The sequence below is a fragment of the Crocodylus porosus genome, unplaced genomic scaffold (genome assembly GCF_001723895.1).
Source record: "Crocodylus porosus isolate Cpor-Errol unplaced genomic scaffold, CroPor_comp1, whole genome shotgun sequence".
Lineage (NCBI taxonomy): Eukaryota > Metazoa > Chordata > Crocodylia > Crocodylidae > Crocodylus > Crocodylus porosus.
The window spans coordinates 19,967,176-19,976,784 of NW_017728928.1; positions in this window are offsets into that span (position 1 = coordinate 19,967,176).

Here is a 9,609-nt window from a genome sequence, read left to right on the forward strand (position 1 = left end):
AACACTGTAGTATGTCAGTGCCCAGCACGTTTTGGTGGGCACCGCCCAGCTTGATCCATCTTCTTTGCGACAACAAAGTCATTTTGAGAGGGCTTGTTTGTCAATCCAAATTCCAAGCTATTCACAGCTGTTAAGTCACACCTCCCCCTCCCCCTCGTGCCTCTCTCTGCTGTATACAGGCAGGTCCTGTTGAAAGAAATGGTTTGAGCACCAGGGGATTCTAACTGAGCTAGAAGCAGGGGAGCGATGGTGAACAGGTTTCCTCCTATTGCTAATGTTGTGTAAAGAGAAAAGGCATGTCAGATGTGTGACCTCACCATTTCACCTCTCTGCCTCCGTTTCACTGTCTCTTAAATGAGAATAATGATACTTGTCTCTTTTATAAACATCTTGAAGTCTACGGATAAAAAGCATGATATTACCTTGTATACCAGCTACCCCAGTGTTTAAGATGATGTTACCTAGAGTTACTGTGATTCAACAGTTTTCATAGAACTAGGAGCAGACACGGGGGGGTTTATGTCATCTGTGGTTTGAGAACTCTGACATCTTTACCCCCACAAACAAAGAAAAATCCACTTTCAAGTCTGAGGGACATCCCTTGAGCCCAGGGGTCTCTTCCTCCTAGAGTTTAGATAGCGGACTTGGGGCTGCAGGCAGACACTTCCATCCACTTGGAACCCAGACCCCGTAGACTCCTCTTGAGGGATGGATCCTACATCTACCCTTTGACAGAAAGGAGTAGAGCTCACTATTGTCCTTTTCAAATGCCAGTGGTGGTAGTACATGTGCCAGTTTTTCTGTGTTATAGGCTAATGCTTAGACAATCATACAGGAAGTGGGAGATCTGGTTTCTAGGCCCTCCCTAGTCTGCATGGGTTCAACCCAGCATCTCTCAAGTCTCAGGAGAGTGCCCAAATCACTAGGCTTCAGGCTAGGTGGGGTGAGGGGTGGGGAGGGGAAATTCTCTCCTTTAGTTGAAGCGGTGCCATTGGGCACAAATGAATACAACATTTGTGACACCAAGAAAAGAGCGCATATGTAAGAGGGCAGCTGACTCTGTAGCCTGCTGGGTAGGGCTCTCAGCTCTGGGGAGTGCTGGGTTTTGCTCCCAGGATGATTTCTGGTTTTGTCCCCAGTGACTGTTTAATGTAAAATGCATAAACACAGATGAGAACAGGGACTGAAACCCAGCACTCCCCTCCTCCAGCTGAGTACTGTAACCGGCAGGCTACAAGGTGAGCCTTCCCCTGTGATCTCTATTCAAGGCCCAGGAGTGGTGCATTCCTTTCTTCAGCAGGAGGGATGGAGTGTGCCTTTATCTTTCCCATCCCAGAATTTCCTACAGGTTAGTGGTTTAGGAAGTAGGAGATGTAGGTTTGAACCATTGCAGGCTGGGAAAGGCGTAGAACCTAGGTCCCTTATTTCCTAGCGAACACCCTAATGACTATTATCGTAAGTGGGAACTGTTACCAGCCCCTCCAGCTATAAGCCCATGTTGTGAAGGGCCAAATCCTGTCAGGCATGCTCCAAGCATGCTATCCTCATCACGCTCCCCAAGGGACCTAGGTGCTATTTTACCTGGGTTCCGGACCTTGATCAAGTCTGAGCAGGAGCTAAGTGCCTGGATGCTTAGATTGGGGCAGCTCTGGACATGCACAGAAGCAAAACTGCAGGTGCCAAGAGAACACTCAGGTCAAAGAGAGATGCATCTAGTGAGTCTTAAGGGACTATCTTTAGTCTGCTCAAGTCTTTCTGGGGATCTAGCCCTTAGCCTTGCTGGATGAATAAGAGTACTGCTTGTCCTCTTTGGAGCGTTATGAAGATAATTATATTGGAGATTGTCAGGTGCTGAGGTAGTAGAGGCCAAATAAATTACATGGGGAAGACAGGACTTACTCTTCGTCTTAGTTCCAGACAATATTCATCTTAATTAATGTTCTGATTGCATTTGATTATTAAGCATCAATACTGACATAGAAGCAATCTTGCCAGGCAGTTCTGGAATGATGGTCCTAAATGAAAAGAACAAGCAGCAGGGATAAAACTATGCCCTCTAACTGCATGGCTATTAAATTGTTTTGAATGTTCATGAATGATCTGTGACAGGGAACCGTGATGGGATTTATTAATTCTCAAGGACTGTTCTTGACTTTATCTCTCCAGCACAGATTGCAAACAAGACTTTGGATTGCATTTTGTGTGGTGTGCAAGATATCTGTCTGTACTGTGAGATCAAGGATCATATTCCAACCTCACATAGTATGCTGCACCTGCTGGCTACACTTGAAAAGGATTGGCTTGTGCATCCCAGCAAGTCTTCTACCTGAGGGGAACATGCAGATAATACTCTTTGTGTTCGTTCCAACCCAGTTACTCTTCCTTCTCGGGAGACTGTTATCTCTGAACTTGGCATAAATGTCTGTTTCCAATGCTGGAAATGCCCACTCTGCCTTTTTCTGTCCTCCCACCCTTGACCAGTTTTTACCCATTCCATTAAGATCATTATTCCAAGTAGACACTCTATTGTTGCTCCTTACATGGTGGTAATTTTACATGAAACACCTGATTAAGGAAGGTTACTCCAGCTGAGAACTGTGAGGAAGAGGCATGTGATAGACTCCTTTGTAGCAGCAGATGGGGGAGGTTTATTTTCATCTATTTAGAAGCACCTCTGCATGTAGGCCTAAGGTTTCCAGCTTAAGTCTAAGCAGGTTAACTTGTAACTGGTTTGGGGAAGAGACCCAGATAATTGAATTCAATCAGATCTAGCATCTGGACAGCAGTTGGCTTAATGTGCAATGTCAGTGAAGGATAATTAATGAATAATTCACAGTGGTGCTATTGCCAGTATAGCCCTAATTCTGCAAACCATTTAAGCATGCTGAACTCCATACCTATCAGCAAAGCATTTAAATATACATGTAACACTAGGAACATGCTTAAGATCTACTGAAGTAAAGGAGACATTAGCATATGCTTAAGTAATTGTCTGAACTGTAATAGCAGAATGGAGGCCAAGACAGGAAATGTTCAGTTCATTCCATCCCAATTTTTATCAGAAGAGTTCAGAATTGTATGTCTGGTCTAAAAGATGGACATCTGTTTTCTCTTGTCATGGGCATAACAGGATTCCTACCAGTTACCTGCATCAATGATGGCTTAAGCTTATTCTAGTAGAGGAAAGACCCAAAGCTTTCATCAGACCCAAAGGCAAGACAAAACTCTAATGAGATTCCAAATAGCTAATGTCTTAATAAAAATTGATTTTGTTTTATTTTACATTTGGCCTGGCTTTGTAGGTCCTCATTTAGTTCTGATCTGAGAGGACCGGGAGGGCAGGTTTTAAGAGGGACTTAGATGCCTACCTCCCACTGATTTTAATTACATAAATACCATTAAAAATCTGGCTCCATCACACTTCTGAGACAGCTAAACTGCAGGAATTTCACAAGGGAGTATACTGGTGTGAGATTACTAGCCCTGGAGCTTTTGGATTCTCAGACGGCAGGTGTCACTGAGGTAAAACATACACGTTTATATAAACACTTGTGAGTGCATCATCTTACCTCTCCTGGATTAATGAAATGCTAAGGCAGTGATTCTTACCCTTTAATATGCCAAGCACACGTCATTAGACTAAAGTCACCCCTCAGAAAATTCTAGCTCTTGACTTTCCCTTGTTTCTTGACTATGCAAAAGTATAAAACAATTCTTTTGTTGCAAGGTACACACTCCTGTTGGAAATAATCTGACCGCTGCCACCACTGTGTGCATGGACCAGGCCTATTGCAGAGGGCAGAGGTTCATATCAGCCCAAAAGACCGTTATTACTAATTACCATGAAACATAGAGTCAGTGTCTTAGTGACAAAACAGGCTTATATGTGAACAGTCCGCTTGTTTGAGGTTATGAACACTCATAACCCTCCTCCTCCCCCCGAAGTAAATGGGAGCTGAAGGGGCTCCATCCCTGCCACTTGTACAGATAGCCTATCTAGTCTGGTAGGTCTCATTATTCCAGTTTGACAGAAGAAGCAGATGATGTGAGTAGGAACAAAGGGCTGGATTTCTTCACAGGATTTCATCACACTGGATATGCACTGGGTGTCACAAATGTTTGAAAACCTGACCCATGCGGAGTTGCTGAGCTGCTTTGAAAATCTGACCCTGCATGTCTTATGCAAGGCTTTGCGCTAGGTTTAAACTGTTGCCCTGGATGCCCCTAAGAGGTATGTCTGTGGCTGCACAACTGCAGCTTTTGTCACGTATGCACAATTTGGGATTCCATTTCCCCTGCAGTGAGATACAACCACTCCGCACATCAGAAGTATAACTGGCAATTTCAGCACCTTGGGCAGAGAGTGGGGGGGTGCCAAGTGCTGCAGGCAGGAGAGGTGGGTGTGTGGCATGCTTGTTCTGGTGCCTGGGTCCTACTCTCCCTCCCCTAGTTATGCTACAGCTGCAGATGTACCTGCCAAAAGTAAAATAGAAGAAAAGGAGAAGCCATCCACCCTTTAGCCCAAGATCTGGTGGTTAGGACACTTGGCCAGGGAGTGGGAGACATGGATTTAGAGCCCCTCCCTCAGGGAAGTTGAATACGTATCTCCTACTTTCCAGCAAAATACTTTAGCTACCAGACCCCTCGTCCTGACAATAGTCCACTGCACTGTCCAGTTAATATTCACTGAGGAAACAGTACTGGGAAAGTTTCTGCTCTATTGAGAGTAGAGACCCAAGCTAGAGTCTGCATTAGTCCATGCCAGCAGCCATCTCACTGAGCCATATGCCCTCTGGGGTGCTCTCTTCCTCCTGACACCACATATCTTCCTCTCTTGGCTGCCCAGTGAAGGAGGGTTGGAGGAGGCACCCGCTTAACCTGTGATGTGTTGCTTAGTGTCCTATTCCTTGAAATCAAAGAGATGTAAGTTTAAGTCTCCTCTGGTCCATTGCTCCCTGGGCAAGTACCCTAACTACTGCACTGTTGGGCTGATGGGTGGCAGGGCCCTGATATGGTTTTTGCACAACTAGCATTCCTGGACTTGTCAGGCATTACCTGTGAACCAGGGTGATTCTGTTTCCTTACTCAGTTGCTCAGCTGGAGCAGAGCCCCACTGAGCCTGCTCAGTAGGCTAATCTGCGTGGTACTAAATAGCAAACTCTGTGCAGGTACCAAAAAGCAGCTAAGCAGTTATGTGCATGCCATTTAGGCACATAAAGTCAAATAGGAATTAGCTTTGACTGTACAGCAGAGCTGGGAAAGGCACTTTTGGCTCACAGGCATGTGCATAAGTTCATTTGGCCAGGTCGCCTCTGGGACTCGGTTGCAAAACTTGCTTCTTTAGGGTCAGTTATGTTTGCTCTTCTGTCCTGAATGCTGCTCTGATGCTATCTCATGTGTCCACATTTGCAGGACATTTGGTGATAATTCCATGAACCCAGAGCCTGTCACTGTCCTCCCCCTTAGGCTGTATTGACATCTAGTGGAAAACTGCAGAACAGACTCCAAACCTCTGGAACGGGAGGATGGTGACGTGACTGCCATGAGATGAAAACAGATCCTGGACATTGATGTTTAGCAAGGGGATGTGCTGTGGTGTGAATGGTGGTGTGGAACGCTCCCCTCTAGACACTGATGTCTGCAGTAATTGCAGAGTATTTGGGAAAGTTATGCAGATACTTTCCAGGCCATGCCCCAGGACAGGGTAACAGTCCCTCTTTCATGAATGTGACTTGCCTGTCAGGTGTAGGAAGGAAACTAATTGAAGAAAGAACCTTATCTATTGCCATTAGTTTGAGTTCACATAGCTGTGACAATCATTTGGCATAGAACCAGAGGGTTGGTAAGGAGCTAAACCCCATCTAGTCCTTGCACAGATGCAGGATTTGCTGTTCTTAAACAATCCTAGACAGCTGCTTATTCAGCCTCTTCTTGAAACCCTCCAGTGATGGTGAGTCCACATGAAATCTGTATTCAGAAGATGCTATGTTCAGAAGGTGCCTTATTATTATTATTATTGCCAACACAGTGTCTGAGAATAACCCCCCATTACCCTATGTGGTATACACTCATGTAATAAGAGACAGTGCTTCCCATGGAGAGCTCACATTCTGATTAACTAGAATGTATTAGTACTGTATATGAGCTTAAGTGTGTATCTTGCCCAAAGAGAAGAGTCTTTCCCCTATTTTATTTATCCTCATGACCATAAGCGTAATCATGATCATCTTTTTGAGAGAAACTGTACAAAATACCAAAAATGTTTTGACAGAAGTTTATTTGACATTTTCCTGCAGTGACAGGTTTTGTATTGAAATGTGCGGCCTTCCGAAATTCTGTGTTTTGTTTTAAAGACCGGTGTGGGGAATTTGGAAATTCTAACACATAGGGCATGTCTACCCGTCATCCTACAGTGACATAGCATATGAGGGTACAGTGGTAGCTCTCAGGGTACAGTGTCCCACTATGGCAATGTAGCAGCAAAATTTAACCATGCACCATGTGCACAGCACAGTAACCACCCATACTACTCCATGCTTTGGTACTTCCAAAAGAAAGTACTAAAGTATGGCACTGTAGCAATCCGGCAACATCTAGACACGCCCTGACTGAGTTTCTTTCTTACAAGCTGAGTCATTCCTAAGTGAATTTCTTCTATACAAGCAAGAGGGGCAGTAGTCCATGAGGTTGCTATGAAATGGCATCTGTTTGGGTCATATTGAACTAAACTGTGAAAAAGCCAGATGCAAGGACTTTGAATATTGAGTTGGGTGACTCTTTCTCTGCTGGGCTTGGCTGACCTTATCTGAAGCAGTTGTGCTGACTGTTCTCTCTTGTTGCCAGTAGCTAAAGACTGGGTAGCAAAGAGAATGCTCATTCTGGGTGCTGGGCATTGGATTTTCCTCTGGTCCTTGCTCGCGAAAGGCCTGGGTTTAGTTGCCATCAAGTTATGTTATAAAATCAACCTGTTTTCTCATCCTGTCCCTGAGGAGGGAGGATGACTGAGATGGGAGGCAGGCTAGGTGAGGTTTCTGGAAGAGTCTGACATGGAGACTTTCAGGAAGCTGCAGTGATCTGTTCTTTCTGAAGCTCTAAATGAGTCCCTTGCCTGGGCAGCCTGCATTTCCTTGTTAACAACGAGGAGAGTTGTGCAACTCCTCCAATGCACTCAGATTTAATGACAGGCACAACTGGTTGGATCTTTTCAGCTGCTTTTCCAGCCTGTTCAAGTTGTAAATGCCCTATGTTGCCTGAGCATGCACCATCCTAAAAGGCAGCTATGGATTCTTCCTTTGTAGGGGACTCCATGGTAGTTGAAAGCTAATATAGCCACCCAATGCTTTCCACTCCATGCAGGGGGATTTTGAAGGCTGAGAGGTGTATGGAAGCACTGAGAGGGTCTCCAACAATGCTTGACTGCCTGAGTTATCTCTAAAGACTGCTCCAGCCCATGACATTTTACGACAGTTCTGAGGTTGCTCTGTGATACTAAACCCAAAATGGTTCATGGATAATTTCAGTTCTAGGAAGGTAGAAATATGACACTGAATGTCTCCCCTTCAGTTTGCAAGAAGCAGAACGCAGGTGCTACTGGAGACATTTAAATAAATAAGCATACCATTTTCCAATTCTGCTGCAATTTAGGGCCTGGACCACTGGATGTCAGACTTTGCCAACAAGAAAGCAGGCTTCTAGGAAGACACTTGCTTTTTAGCAGAGTGGAACATTTTTTTCTTGTGAGTGATATCTATGGAGGGTTTTGAAGGGAACTGCACAAAAAGATTGGGAGCAACTGACCCCAAGAAATCCTGTCCCGTTACATCTACAAGAAAGTATCATGACTCAAAATATGTGCAGGAGGGAGTGAAGTCAATATGCCTGCTAGGACTGGGATGCCTTTATTTTTAGTGGAGAAAATGATCCATACTGAAGCTGAGAAAAAGTCTGTTTGCTTAGGGATGCCTGCTAAAACAACAATCCTCCCAGTGTGCATTGGGGTCCTCAGTGCATTTACATCATAAGACCATAGGAAACAGGGCTGGAAGGGTCCTCACAAAGTCATTGTGTCCAGCCTCCTGCTCAAGGCAGGATCATCCGTGACTACACTATTCCAGCCAAGTGTCTGTTCACTCTGCTTTTGCAAGTTTCCAAGCATGGAGATTCCACATCTTCTCAAGGTAGCTTGTTTTGATGCCTGACCACTCTTATAATCAGAAAGTTCCTCCTAATCTTCAACCTAAATTTCCCCTGCTGCAGCTTAAGGCTGTTGCTCTTAGTCCTGTCCCCAGTCATCATCAACCCGAAATTGGTACTAGACCCAAATGCTTCATGCTATGAATTTCCATCTGCGAGATCAAACCAACAACACCATTAACAGTCAGCCTGTATTGCCCTCACTTCAAAGCACTGTAGCACTGGACCTGATATCTATATATATTTACATCATTAAATTCACTTTTATGCTTTGGCACCTAGGCCCATTCCGTGCCCTTGTGGAAAAGATACTTTAAGTAAGCTGGGGAAGTTGTGTAGTTAGGTATAAACTTGCTGACACAAGTCAACATTCCTAGTAGTCTTTGAATTCCCTTTTTTTATCCTTGGGCATTACCATATTCAGCATTACCTGCACCTTTGAATTTGTCAGATAAGATTCCCCTTAAAGTCTCCCAAATATGTTATTTATGTTGTCTGAAACCAACAATAGTTCATTTCTTATAGACTCATACAAATTAAGTTTGGAAGAGACCTCAGGAGATCACCTAGTACAACCCCCTACTCAGAGTAGGACCATCCCAACTAGATCATCCCAGCCAAGTCTCTGTCTAGCTGGGTTTTAAAAACCTCTAAAGATGGAGATTTTACAACCTTTCTGGGTAGCCTGTTCCAGTGCTTTACTACCCTCCTAGTGAGATAGTCTTTCTCAATATCTAATCTAAACTTCCCTTGCTGCAACTTGAGACCATTGCTCCTTGTTCTGGAAAAACATCTAGTTTGTGACAAGGACATGAGGAGGAAGGAAGGATCTACCAAGACTCCCAAGTCCTTTTTCATAGTGCTGCTATTCAGCCATGCGTTACCCATTTTGTATTTACATTTTTTATTATTCTTCCCAAGGTATAGCACCTTACAATTGTCTATGTTGAATTTCACCTTGTTATCTGTGGACAACTGGTTTAAAGGCCAATCCCAGAGAGTTGTGATCAATGGGATGGCCTCATCCTAGAAGGTCATCTCCAGTGGTGTCCCCCAGGGATCAGTGCTTGGACCCATACTCTTTAATATATTTATTAATGACTTGGATGAAAGCTCAGTGATTAAGTTTGAGGATGATACCAAGCTGTGGGGATATGCAGGTGTTACAGGATCTTTCGATAGTCGGGCTTACGGCAGATCACGCTTTGCTTTATTGGTCAGGCTTAACTTTATTAATGAAGTGCAAAATAAAACAGAATTAATGGTGCTGTGTCCACCAGTGAGCACACACTCACCACGTCTCACGCGCCCTAGCGACACATGAGACTGCTGCTGTTTTCTGGCGAGGTGTTTCCGGGGTTGGTCGCCGGGATCAGGCGGGTCTGGCGTCCTCCCCTCCGGCTGGCCGGGCCGAAG